Source organism: Protomyctophum parallelum (genome assembly GCF_964188405.1).
Source record: "Protomyctophum parallelum genome assembly, chromosome: 5".
Taxonomy (NCBI): Eukaryota; Metazoa; Chordata; class Actinopteri; order Myctophiformes; family Myctophidae; genus Protomyctophum; species Protomyctophum parallelum.
This window is the reverse complement of record NC_139702.1, coordinates 1,577,585-1,591,751: the sequence shown is the minus strand read 5'-3', so window position 1 is coordinate 1,591,751 and position 14,167 is coordinate 1,577,585. Positions and strand designations below refer to the sequence as shown.

The window sequence follows — 14,167 nt, the reverse complement described above, 5'->3', positions numbered from 1 at the left end:
GCGGGTTCGACTCCCGGACCCGACACGGCCTTTACCGCATGTCATCCCCCCATCTCTCTCCCGTTTCCTGTCAGCCTACTTTCTATCCCTTAAAAAATCAATAAAGGCGTAAGCCGCAAAATAATATCTTAAAAAAAAAGAAAAAGAAAGAGCAGACCTGAGCAATGAGCACTACTGGCTTTCGCTTATATATATATATATATATATATATATATATATATATATATATTATAATTATTTTTTTTCATGGAGCCCGAGGCCCAGCCTGGCCCTGGAACGATTGGGTTCGGGCAGAGTTTGAGAACTCAAGTACAGTAGCCTCGGTCCCAGCCTTACAACTTCCCCGATGCTGCTGCTGGGACAATGGAGCATACCATTATAACGGGAGGAGGGGGTTTCCAGACGCTGTTACGAGTTTGCTGGCCCAAATTGATTCGCATTTTGCTCACATTTACATTATTTCGCTGTACAGGATAATGTTTCTGCAGCCATGCGTCATGTTGCGCCCACCCTAACACAAAGTATGTCCACCAATTATACCTCCACCTGACCACTGTTGAAGCACAATACTTTCACTACCAATAGTGCAGCTAGCATTGATTGATTGATTGATTGATTTATTAACAGTTTGCAGAATTACAGTACATTTCAAGTACAACTCAATACAACAACTGTTAACAGTTTGACTGTTTTACACGCTTAAGCCGCATTTGAATCAACCCCCCTTCACTGCCGAGATTGTTGTATTACCTTTAGAGCATACGCTGAATTATTTGGGCTTTTAATCCGCGAAAATCTAGCGAAAAAAGCTTCCCACGTTTGTTATGAACGATCGCACCACCCGCCATCTTGGTACACCCGGAAGACGCAGCACAGGACCCTCCTCCATGAGGCGTTGAACCCCATTCGTTTGCATTGGCCTCAATTTCCCAGAAGCCCTAGCAGCCCACAGCATGTGACGATTTCCGGTTTCGTCATCAAAACAAATGCATCTACTCTCTTTCTCCGCGGCGAAGACGGATTTTCTTTTTATTTATTACATTACGGCGGATTAAACACATAAAACAAAAGGCGGTATTAGCGGGGTTGGCAGCGACATTAACCTGGAGTAATGAACACCTTGAAGCTGGAAAAGAGAGACTTACTGAGACCTGGCTGGTCTTCAGGTTCCTCCTGTTTCATTGATACGGGTCTGGCTGGGTCTGCAGAGGTCATCTCTACACAGTCTGGTATGAAGGATGAATTAAGAATAGAAAGAAACTCCTTATTTTAAACTTCAACAACAACAGACAATAAGGCAGGAGTATTTTCTTTCCTCATCAAATACACCACATGCATAGATACAGTATAAATAATTAAATTTATGAATTTGATTTCATTTCATCTAAAACACAATACAAATATTCTTACGTCTGCTCCAGGCATGACGCCTGGAGGCGTCGTCTTCTACTCTGTTGCATGGCACCCAGTCTGCATCACCACCACCACCACCACCACCACCGCATGGCACCCAGTCTGCACCAGAGAGACACCACAGAGAGACAGTGTAGTGTCTCAGTAAACTATAGGATCATAGAATGCAGAGAGACAGTAAACTATAGGATCATAGAATGCAGAGAGACAGTGTAGTGTCTCAGTAAACTATAGGATCATAGAATGCAGAGAGACAGTGTAGTGTCTCAGTAAACTATAGGATCATAGAATGCAGAGAGACAGTGTAGTGTCTCAGTAAACTATAGGGTCACATAGAATGCAGAGAGACAGTGTAGTGTCTCAGTAAACTATAAGATCACATAGAATGCAGAGAGACAGTGTAGTGTCTCAGTAAACTATAGGATCACATAGAATGCAGAGAGACAGTGTAGTGTCTCAGTAAACTATAGGATCATAGAATGCAGAGAGACAGTGTAGTGTCTCAGTAAACTATAGGATCACATAGAATGCAGAGAGACAGTGTAGTGTCTCAGTAAACTATAGGATCATAGAATGCAGAGAGACAGTGTAGTGTCTCAGTAAACTATAAGATCACATAGAATGCAGAGAGACAGTGTAGTGTCTCAGTAAACTATAAGATCACATAGAATGCAGAGAGACAGTGTAGTGTCTCAATAAACTATAGGATCATAGAATGCAGAGAGACAGTGTAGTGTCTCAATAAACTATAGGATCATAGAATGCAGAGAGACAGTGTAGTGTCTCAGTAAACTATAGGATCATAGAATGCAGAGAGACAGTGTAGTGTCTCAGTAAACTATAGGATCATAGAATGCAGAGAGACAGTGTAGTGTCTCAGTAAACTATAAGATCACATAGAATGCAGAGAGACAGTGTAGTGTCTCAGTAAACTATAAGATCACATAGAATGCAGAGAGACAGTGTAGTGTCTCAGTAAACTATAAGATCACATAGAATGCAGAGAGACAGTGTAGTGTCTCAATAAACTATAGGATCATAGAATGCAGAGAGACAGTGTAGTGTCTCAATAAACTATAGGATCATAGAATGCAGAGAGACAGTGTAGTGTCTCAGTAAACTATAGGATCATAGAATGCAGAGAGACAGTGTAGTGTCTCAGTAAACTATAGGATCATAGAATGCAGAGAGACAGTGTAGTGTCTCAGTAAACTATAGGATCATAGAATGCAGAGAGACAGTGTAGTGTCTCAGTAAACTATAGGATCATAGAATGCAGAGAGACAGTAAACTATAGGATCATAGATACAGAGAGACAGTGTAGTGTCTCAGTAAACTATAAGATCACATAGAATGCAGAGAGACAGTAAACTATAGGATCATAGATACAGAGAGACAGTGTAGTGTCTCAGTAAACTATAGGATCATAGAATGCAGAGAGACAGTGTAGTGTCTCAGTAAACTATAGGATCATAGAATGCAGAGAGACAGTGTAGTGTCTCAGTAAACTATAGGGTCACATAGAATGCAGAGAGACAGTGTAGTGTCTCAGTAAACTATAAGATCACATAGAATGCAGAGAGACAGTGTAGTGTCTCAGTAAACTATAGGATCACATAGAATGCAGAGAGACAGTGTAGTGTCTCAGTAAACTATAGGATCATAGAATGCAGAGAGACAGTGTAGTGTCTCAGTAAACTATAGGATCACATAGAATGCAGAGAGACAGTGTAGTGTCTCAGTAAACTATAGGATCATAGAATGCAGAGAGACAGTGTAGTGTCTCAGTAAACTATAAGATCACATAGAATGCAGAGAGACAGTGTAGTGTCTCAGTAAACTATAAGATCACATAGAATGCAGAGAGACAGTGTAGTGTCTCAATAAACTATAGGATCATAGAATGCAGAGAGACAGTGTAGTGTCTCAATAAACTATAGGATCATAGAATGCAGAGAGACAGTGTAGTGTCTCAGTAAACTATAGGATCATAGAATGCAGAGAGACAGTGTAGTGTCTCAGTAAACTATAGGATCATAGAATGCAGAGAGACAGTGTAGTGTCTCAGTAAACTATAAGATCACATAGAATGCAGAGAGACAGTGTAGTGTCTCAGTAAACTATAAGATCACATAGAATGCAGAGAGACAGTGTAGTGTCTCAGTAAACTATAAGATCACATAGAATGCAGAGAGACAGTGTAGTGTCTCAATAAACTATAGGATCATAGAATGCAGAGAGACAGTGTAGTGTCTCAATAAACTATAGGATCATAGAATGCAGAGAGACAGTGTAGTGTCTCAGTAAACTATAGGATCATAGAATGCAGAGAGACAGTGTAGTGTCTCAGTAAACTATAGGATCATAGAATGCAGAGAGACAGTGTAGTGTCTCAGTAAACTATAGGATCATAGAATGCAGAGAGACAGTGTAGTGTCTCAGTAAACTATAGGATCATAGAATGCAGAGAGACAGTAAACTATAGGATCATAGATACAGAGAGACAGTGTAGTGTCTCAGTAAACTATAAGATCACATAGAATGCAGAGAGACAGTAAACTATAGGATCATAGATACAGAGAGACAGTGTAGTGTCTCAGTAAACTATAGGATCACATAGAATGCAGAGAGACAGTGTAGTGTCTCAGTAAACTATAGGATCATAGAATGCAGAGAGACAGTGTAGTGTCTCAGTAAACTATAAGATCACATAGAATGCAGAGAGACAGTGTAGTGTCTCAGTAAACTATAGGATCACATAGAATGCAGAGAGACAGTGTAGTGTCTCAGTAAACTATAGGATCATAGAATGCAGAGAGACAGTGTAGTGTCTCAGTAAACTATAGGATCATAGAATGCAGAGAGACAGTGTAGTGTCTCAGTAAACTATAGGATCATAGAATGCAGAGAGACAGTAAACTATAGGATCATAGAATGCAGAGAGACAGTGTAGTGTCTCAGTAAACTATAGGATCACATAGAATGCAGAGAGACAGTGTAGTGTCTCAGTAAACTATAGGATCATAGAATGCAGAGAGACAGTGTAGTGTCTCAGTAAACTATAGGATCACATAGAATGCAGAGAGACAGTGTAGTGTCTCAGTAAACTATAGGATCATAGAATGCAGAGAGACAGTGTAGTGTCTCAGTAAACTATAGGATCATAGAATGCAGAGAGACAGTGTAGTGTCTCAGTAAACTATAGGATCATAGAATGCAGAGAGACAGTGTAGTGTCTCAGTAAACTATAGGATCATAGAATGCAGAGAGACAGTGTAGTGTCTCAGTGAACTATAGGATCATAGAATGCAGAGAGACAGTGTAGCGTCTCAGTAAACACCGTCATAGACATGACATGAATAATGACAAAATTCAATACCTGTTCACGAAGATCAAAACGAGGACGTCGAACTCGGTTGCTACGGCGTGTGCCCGTCCCTGGATCGGGAATCAAACACTTTCTTTTTAACGTTTCTGCAGCCATGCATCCTGATGCGTTTCTGCAGCCATGCATCCTGATGCGCCGCCCACCCTAACACAAAGTACGTCCCCCACCCTTAGGGCCCATTCACACTGATATTTTAGAGTCAAAATATATCATATGGCTCTGGAAAGGTCCTAGGGACGAAAATGTGTTAGGCTCTATAAAAGTCAGTTCATGTGTGTGTGTATGTGTGTGAGAAACATGGCTTGTTAAAAGAACGCTGTCGCGATGCAGAGGAGAGGAGAGGAGAGGAGAGGAGAGGAGAGGAGAGGAGAGGAGAGGAGAGGAGAGGAGAGGAGAGGAGAGGAGAGGAGAGGAGAGGAGAGGAGAGGAGAGCCCTCCGAACCTCGAATTACGTCACGTTGTAGACTAGTCTACAGAACCGAACAGAGTTTCATTCGGCTGTAAAATAGGAGTATGAATCGGCCCGTACACCAATTATACCCCCGCCTGACCCGATGCATATCGACTGATTGAACCCTTTGTTAGTCAAAAACATGTCAATAACATGGAGGTACATTTAGGCCAAAAGGATAACACAAAAGGTCCTAGGGACTTGTTTCCATTGTGGTCCTATAATAACCGGCTATATAATCATTGTAGCCCTAGAGTATTGTTCAGTGAAAATGTGTACCGAGTTGTAGGTGGTCTTCCTGTTCCTCCTGTTTAATAGAAACGTCCATGGCTGAGTCTGAAGAGTTCGTCTTCACCTGCAGTCTGGACTCCACACAATGGTCTGAAATTGAAACATTAATAGGATTTGAACCCATTCTGACCTGAGATCAGATTCATACAAGGTTTTCCACTGGACACACACTGGTCTGATTAACCCCATTCTGACCCGAGATCAGATTCTAAAAAAATGTCAGTCGTTCTTCGATTTTTCATAAAAATAGCAGACCTACAAGCTCGTATCGCGCCACTCGGTGGCGCGATATGAGCTTGTAGATCTGCTATTTTTCAATAGCTAAAGCATAACATGATGCTGACACCAAAATGGGTGCCCGGTCAGAATGGGTTAAAGGGACATTTCACAGATGGAAGAAACCCAATATTAATAACAGTAGCACTATTTGAAATCTGCACCCTATGGCCAGAAACATAATGACGCTTTTGACTAGGGTTTGGCTGGATTGCTGAATTCCTACAATGACCATAATATGCTTTGGTGTGCTAGCTGCACCTCCTTGTGGAGAGGGGGAGGCTGCATGGACGTGGGACTTGTAGTCCAGGGAGAATTTCTTTCTTCCTGGACTACATTTCATGACAATTTTTTATCATGAACATGGTCGTCAGGACTAAAATATCTATAAACACATATAAGAAATCCTGGAAAGTGTTTGACGCCCACGGGTCCTTGAGGGAGTTCCATGGGGTCCCCACCTAAATGATAGTTTGGAACCAAATGGACCCTTTATGGGTCTGTAACTCTGAGAACCAAGTTCCATTTGTGATGGTTAAATTAACATTTTTTACCATATAAAGTGGGGGTCCCAGAGATAGAAATGCCATCAAAAGGGGGTCCGTAGCCTAATGCATGTCAAACTGGGGTGGTCCTTGAAATGTAATGGTTTGAGAATCACTGCTAGAGACGTCAAAATCTTCTCTCACAGGGGTCACTGGCATATCTTTTCGAATGGGGGTCTGCAAGCTAATTAGTGTAAATGTGGGGGGTCCCCTGTCAGGTGTAAAGGAGCAACTTGGACACTCAGGCATGAAGGAAGCATGAGTTCAAGTCCGTTGCTCTCCCCTTGTCCCCCATATATGGGGACTTAGGCTGGCGGAGGGTGTGTAGAGCCCAGGATCACATTAGATGATTGACACAGGGGTGAAAAATGGGTTACAAAATCGTGGGATAAAAATTATAGAAAAATAAATGTTTGGGGGTCCTTGAGATAAAAAGGTTTGGGAACAAGATTTGCAGACACCTAAGCCTAACTCTCCAACATATGAACCTTGCTTGCAAAGAGAACGAGATTGATATGTTAGGATAGACATCTCGCTTAATATTTATAGCAAAACACACCAACAAGGCTAAAACTACAATTCATGTTCATCAGTACGGATCCTCGGTCACAAAAATCCCAAACTCAATCTAGACTGTGAGATGTTCAGTTCAGATGTAGCCAACATGATGGAAAGTAAGCCATCGGTCAACAAGAATGGTATAATTTACAATTTACAATTTAGGCATTTAGCAGACGCTCTTATTCCAGAGCGACTTACAATAATCAAGAACAAAAGCATGGGAATACATCACAAAAGCATTTATCATAAAACATGCGTAAGCTAAGAAAGTAACAGTGGAATATCTATATTATGAGACTATACATATAAACTATATATATACTACTATGCTATACATATGTACTATGGCGTGCTATGACTACATACAATGCAATTATAGTGCCGTCTACATAACATGCTATAAGTCTGTATCAAATGCTATCTAAGTCTACAGAAATGCTATCTAAGGGGGTAGGGTAAGTGCTATGGGCCATGATGGAGTCTGAAAAGGTGGGTTTTCAGACTACGGCGGAAGATTGGGAGTGATGCTGCAGTTCTGACTGCAATGGGAAGTGCATTCCACAGTTTTGGAGCCAGAAGGGAGAAGAGTTTGGGACGTGTGGAGCGTTGTCCCGGCGTTTTTAGTGAGGGTACTTCCAGTTTCCCTGCTTTGGCTGATCTGAGTGCGCGGGAGGGTTTGTAGGGTTCAATCATACTTGCAAGATATGGGGGAGCCATACCTTTGGTTGCCTTGAATGCCAGCATCAGAGTTTTGTATTCTGTGCGCGCAGCGACCGGGAGCCAGTGGAGGGAGCGGAGCAGGGGGGAGACATGTGAGAATTTTGGCTGGTTGAAGACCAAGCGAGCTGCGGCATTTTGGATCAGCTGGAGAGGCTTAAGTGCACATGCTGGTAGGCCAGTAAGGAGGGAGTTACAATAGTCGAGTTTTGACAAGACTGTTGTCTGGATTAGGAGCTGGGCTGATTCCTGGGTGAAACGGTCTAATTCGTCGTATGTTATAGAGTGTGAACCTACAGGATCGAGTGACAGCTGTGATGTGAGCTTTGAACGAGAGCTGACTGTCCAGGACAACACAGAGATTCCTGGCTGTTTGGACAGACGTTACCAGGGCGTTGTCTACGGAGATAGTTAGCTCCCGCATAGGGAGAAATAAAAGCAATTCATTTCTTTTTAAACATTTTACTTTCAAGAAGTCAGGTGAGGAACACAACAAGAAATACTGTTTATAAGAAATAACATTTATGGCGCCCTGAGGGCGAGAAGCAACCTCGCCTTAACCCATTCTGACCTGAGATCAGATTCTATAAACGTCTTCTATATCCTGACAGTTTTCTGAAAAAGCTATGTTTCTATGTCAGTCGTTCTTCGATTTTTCAAAAATAGCAGACCTACAAGCTCGTATCGCGCCACTCGGTGGCGCGATATGAGCTTGTAGATCTGCTATTTTTCAATAGATAAAGCATAACATGATGCTAACACCAAAACGGGTGCCCGGTCATTATGGGTTAAAGGGCGAGGTCGCACTGAAACAACAGAGCTTCTTAATACGGCACAGTTGAGAAGCAGGAGTTAAACCAGGGGTCCTCAACTAGAAATGATGAAGGTCCACAAATATTTTTTTGAATAAGACCGAGGTCCGGTCCCATGCGCAGCGTCCATCGGAGAGCGGGGCTCTATGCCCGTTTAGTATGGTCAAGCCAAGCTTATACAAATCAGATCCCCTTCCACCCAACCAATAATGGGGTGCAGAGTGCAGGCCCGGAGTGGAACTCCAAATCAGGCCGGGAGTTATACGCCCTGGCAGGCCACACTGTGCGCGCGCATAGCGCGCGCCAGAATTTTGGGGGCCCTTGGGGGACATTTTGGGGGCCTTTGCAGCAATTTCACTTTTTTTTTTTTTGGGTGGTCCGCAAAGAGGTGGTCCGCGGTCCGGTCGCGGACCGCGGTCCGCCAGTTGAGTACCCCTGAGTTAAACTATTAATCTGGTGTCAGTGAGGTCAGAGTTGTCACCTGTCATGTTACCTTTAAATCACATTGAATTAATTGTGTCTTGTTCCACACTGTTGAAGCACAATTATTTCACTGCCAATTGTGCAGCTGTAGCAACTCTTTTATGTGACAATGAACACCTTGAAGCTGGAAAATAGAGACTTACTGAGACCTGGCTGGTCTTCAGGCTCCTCCTGTTTCACTGAAACGGGTCTGGCTGGGTCTGGAGAGTTCATCTGAGCCTGCTGTCTGGGCTCCACACAGTCTGGAAAGAAACAATTAAAATCCTAGGCGTTTAGGATAAATTAAGAACAAAAAGAAACTCCTTATTTTAAACTACAAAAATAACAGACAATAAGGAAGGAGTAACTATTTGTTTTTTACTTTTTTCAAGCTGCACAACATCTTAAGCCATTTAGACCCGAGGACGATTCTACAAATGTCTTCTAAATCCTGAACGTTTTCTGAAAAACCTATGTTTCTATGTCAGTGGTTCTCACAGGGTTAAACCTATGTTTCTATGTCAGTGGTTCTCACAGGGTTAAACCTATGTTTCTATGTCAGTGGTTCTCACAGGGTTAAACCTATGTTTCTATGTCAGTGGTTCTCACAGGGTTAAACCTATGTTTCTATGTCAGTGGTTCTCACAGGGTTAAACCTATGTTTCTGTGTCAGTGGTTCTCACAGGGTTAAACCTATGTTTCTATGTCAGTGGTTCTCACAGGGTTAAACCTATGTTTCTATGTCAGTGGTTCTCACAGGGTTAAACCTATGTTTCTATGTCAGTGGTTCTCACAGGGTTAAACCTATGTTTCTATGTCAGTGGTTCTCACAGGGTTAAACCTATGTTTCTATGTCAGTGGTTCTCACAGGGTTAAACCTATGTTTCTATGTCAGTGGTTCTCACAGGGTTAAACCCTATGTTTCTATGTCAGTGGTTCTCACAGGGTTAAACCTATGTTTCTATGTCAGTGGTTCTCACAGGGTTAAACCCTATGTTTCTATGTCAGTGGTTCTCAAAGGGTTAAACCTATGTTTCTATGTCAGTGGTTCTCACAGGGTTAAACCTATGTTTCTATATCAGTGGTTCTCACAGGGTTAAACCTATGTTTCTATGTCAGTGGTTCTCACAGGGTTAAACCTATGTTTCTATGTCAGTGGTTCTCACAGGGTTAAACCTATGTTTCTATATCAGTGGTTCTCACAGGGTTAAACCTATGTTTCTATGTCAGTGGTTCTCACAGGGTTAAACCTATGTTTCTATATCAGTGGTTCTCACAGGGTTAAACCTATGTTTCTATGTCAGTGGTTCTCACAGGGTTAAACCTATGTTTCTATGTCAGTGGTTCTCAAAGGGTTAAACCTATGTTTCTATCTCAGTGGTTCTCACAGGGTTAAACCTATGTTTCTATGTCAGTGGTTCTCAAAGGGTTAAACCTCATGTTTCTATGTCAGTGGTTCTCACAGGGTTAAACCTATGTTTCTATGTCAGTGGTTCTCACAGGGTTAAACCTATGTTTCTATGTCAGTGGTTCTCACAGGGTTAAACCTATGTTTCTATGTCTGTGGTTCTCACAGGGTTAAACCTATGTTTCTATGTCAGTGGTTCTCACAGGGTTAAACCTATGTTTCTATGTCAGTGGTTCTCACAGGGTTAAACCTATGTTTCTATGTCAGTGGTTCTCAAAGGGTTAAACCTATGTTTCTATCTCAGTGGTTCTCACAGGGTTAAACCTATGTTTCTATGTCAGTGGTTCTCAAAGGGTTAAACCATATGTTTCTATGTCAGTGGTTCTCACAGGGTTAAACCTATGTTTCTATGTCAGTGGTTCTCACAGGGTTAAACCTATGTTTCTATGTCAGTGGTTCTCACAGGGTTAAACCTATGTTTCTATGTCAGTGGTTCTCACAGGGTTAAACCTATGTTTCTATGTCAGTGGTTCTCAAAGGGTTAAACCTATGTTTCTATGTCAGTGGTTCTCAAAGGGTTAAACCTATGTTTCTATGTCAGTGGTTCTCAGAGGGTTAAACCTATGTTTCTATGTCAGTGGTTCTCAAAGGGTTAAACCTATGTTTCTATGTCTGTGGTTCTCACAGGGTTAAACCTATGTTTCTATGTCAGTGGTTCTCACAGGGTTAAACCTATGTTTCTATGTCAGTGGTTCTCACAGGGTTAAACCTATGTTTCTATGTCTGTGGTTCTCACAGGGTTAAACCTATGTTTCTATGTCTGTGGTTCTCACAGGGTTAAACCTATGTTTCTATGTCAGTGGTTCTCACAGGGTTAAACCTATGTTTCTATGTCAGTGGTTCTCACAGGGTTAAACCTATGTTTCTATGTCAGTGGTTCTCAAAGGGTTAAACCTATGTTTCTATGTCAGTGGTTCTCAAAGGGTTAAACCTATGTTTCTATGTCAGTGGTTCTCAGAGGGTTAAACCTATGTTTCTATGTCAGTGGTTCTCAAAGGGTTAAACCTATGTTTCTATGTCAGTGGTTCTCAAAGTTTTCCATGTCAAGGACCCCCAGAATTATCTGTATATGGCCGTGGACCCCCATCTGAAAATATGTTCTTCCAGGGACCCCCCAGAAGCAAAGATGAGAATTAAAAACGCAAGGAATATATGAAAAGATTTGTGCCACATTTTCATGATTTTTCAAAAATAGCAGACCTACAAACTCGTAGCGCAGCACTCAGTGCCGCGCTATAAGCTTGTAGTTCTGCTATTTTTCAATAGCTAAAGTATAACATAATGCTTAAAACACCAAAGGGGTTCCCGTTTAAAGTCGGGGTGCAAAGTTTTGGCATAAAATGTGTGTTTAGTAAAAATATCTCCACATTTCCACAAGCTGCACACAGAGTATATTCTGTCAGGGCGAGGGGCCCTGAATGATTGCAGGCAGTGGTGTAATGGTGATTCCCCCCCCCCCCCCCCCCCTGTACCACAGCCTTTTAATGACATCACATGCGCAGTGCGCACATGCACACTCCCACGCACACGCCTAAACATGACACACAAACACAAAAGTAGACTTAAAATAATGATAATAGTGATAATGTGAAGGATGTGATCCTGGGCTCTACACACCCTGGCCCCTTTTCCACCGGTTGGTTCCCAATGGGAACCGGTTCAGTTCTTTTTGGTTTTTAGTCCATGAGCCAGATCTCCAAAATTGAAACGTTAATTATGAATTGAGTGGGCAAAACCATACCTATATTAGATTGTTATCACCATGAAACTTCCCCAATTGAGTACTTACACGAAGACAATGATTTATTGTATTACAAATTTTACATTTTTTAATATGCAAATGAGGCATTATGTAGGAAAATATGCAAAATAATCGAAAATATGAAAAAGCTACTACTGTGGAAGGGTTATCATGTATTTATTTACTTGTATTGATCCTATAAACAATTTAATATAGTGTATAGTTCGTCCACAAATGTTGGACCTGGCTCATGGACTAAAAACCAAAAAGAACTGAACCGGTTCCCATTGGGAACCAACCGGTGGAAAAGGGGTACCTGTGTGGTGACCCGGGCTTAGGTGCGACTTCTCTTGAATCTAGGGGGACGCGTTCTAGCGTGCACCATTCCATACCTGCATTTTGATACCACGGCATGCTACTGCGTTCTACGAGCTACTGATTGTACTACTACTACTACTACTATTGCTACTGCGTTCTACGAGCATGACACCACTGATTGCGAACGCAGTGAGCCACTTACTATGACAGCAAGGGCTGAATGTCTGTGTGTGTGTGTGTCCCGCTGTTACACCACCCGCCCGCCACCAGAGGGCGCAGCTGTAGCACACACACACACACACACACAGGGCGCAGCTGTAGCACACACACACACACACACACACACACACACGAGCTGCGTTCGCTTCCCGCGTTTTCGCGTCTTACTTGTTGTAGGACTGAATTTATCAACATTTCCTTTGAGCACAGCACAAACGTCATCACAAATTAGACTCTCCCCAACCAGTCAGCAACGCTTACTAAGAGAGGACACTTGGCAAGCGTTCCTTCTCACCCATTGAGATGCACATTAAATGGCGGTATATAAATAATCGATCATTTCAGTAGCAAGAGATTCAAAATGTCTTTTAAATCTAGTCAACCAGGCCTGCAGTAGGCTATGCACTGGACAAATGTGCATGACATTAGTTCAATAAACTAGACATACAACAAAATATGTTTTGATCAATTCAGTCCTGCAATAATTCAGGGACTCTCGCCCTGACAGAATGTCGTCCGTGCACAGCGATATTTTACTAAACACACGTTTTCTGCCAAAACTTTCAAATGGATATGAAACTAGAGGAAAATATCCGACTCCAAGTCTTGGGAAATAATTATTGGGTGACTACACATGCTGTGCGGAGCAGATTTATGTTGTGCATGTTACTCTGCTAACGGCTCACGGATGGGACCGATCTATGTCTGTGTATTTGCAATACAAGAAATGTATGTACAGTAATAAAGATCACAGACATTCTAGGTCTAGCCCCTATGATGACCACAGATATGCTCTAAAAGTGTGAAAAACATATTGTTGAGGGGCACTAGCCAGCTTTGAGGGATTGTGTAAATATAAAAAATGGTGCATTCATATAGCGCCTTTATCCAAGGCGCTTAACAGAGATTGTGCATTACTTTCACCCATTCACACACACATTCATACACCGATGACAGCGTCATCGGTGTATGAATGCAAGGCACCAACTAGCACATCGGGAGCAATTAGGGGTTCAGTGTCTTGCTCAAGGACACTTCGACAGTAACTCTGGGGGAGCCCGGGTTCGAACTGGCAACCTTACGGTTACCATCCAGGCACTCTACCCCTGAGCCACCGCCGCCCCATAAACATTGTCTTAACGCAAACATTGAATGCCGTTGACAATGAATGGCCAGCTTTGACTGTTTGTGTAAATGCAAACATTGTGTAAACACAAACACTGAAGATGAAGGTGAGGACACAAATTTGTAAGTGACTGGCCGGAATGAGATGATATATGATGTATGATAATAAGAGTGCCCTTCAATTCACACAGGTGTGATATTTTATTCCACTAAATATTGAATATGTTTTAATTGAAGCAGCTCTTGTACTGTTAAATAGTGCATCTAGCAACTGTTGTGAACACCTTGAACCTGGAAAAGAGAGATAGTTACTGAGGTCTAGCTTGTCTTCAGGTTCCTTCTGTTTCATTGATACGGGTCTGGCTGGGTCTGGAGAGTTC

General features: G+C 42.2%; 1 long non-coding RNA gene across 1 annotated transcript; it reads right to left on the bottom strand.

Annotated features, from left to right (window-relative positions):
* Positions 1-5,531: 5,531 nt before the first annotated feature.
* LOC310858950 lies at positions 5,532-14,167 on the bottom strand. Its single transcript, XR_014569255.1, has 3 exons — positions 14,100-14,167; positions 9,081-9,179; positions 5,532-5,633 (listed from the first exon to the last, which is right to left on the bottom strand). It is a non-coding gene; the product is annotated as an uncharacterized lncRNA (long non-coding RNA).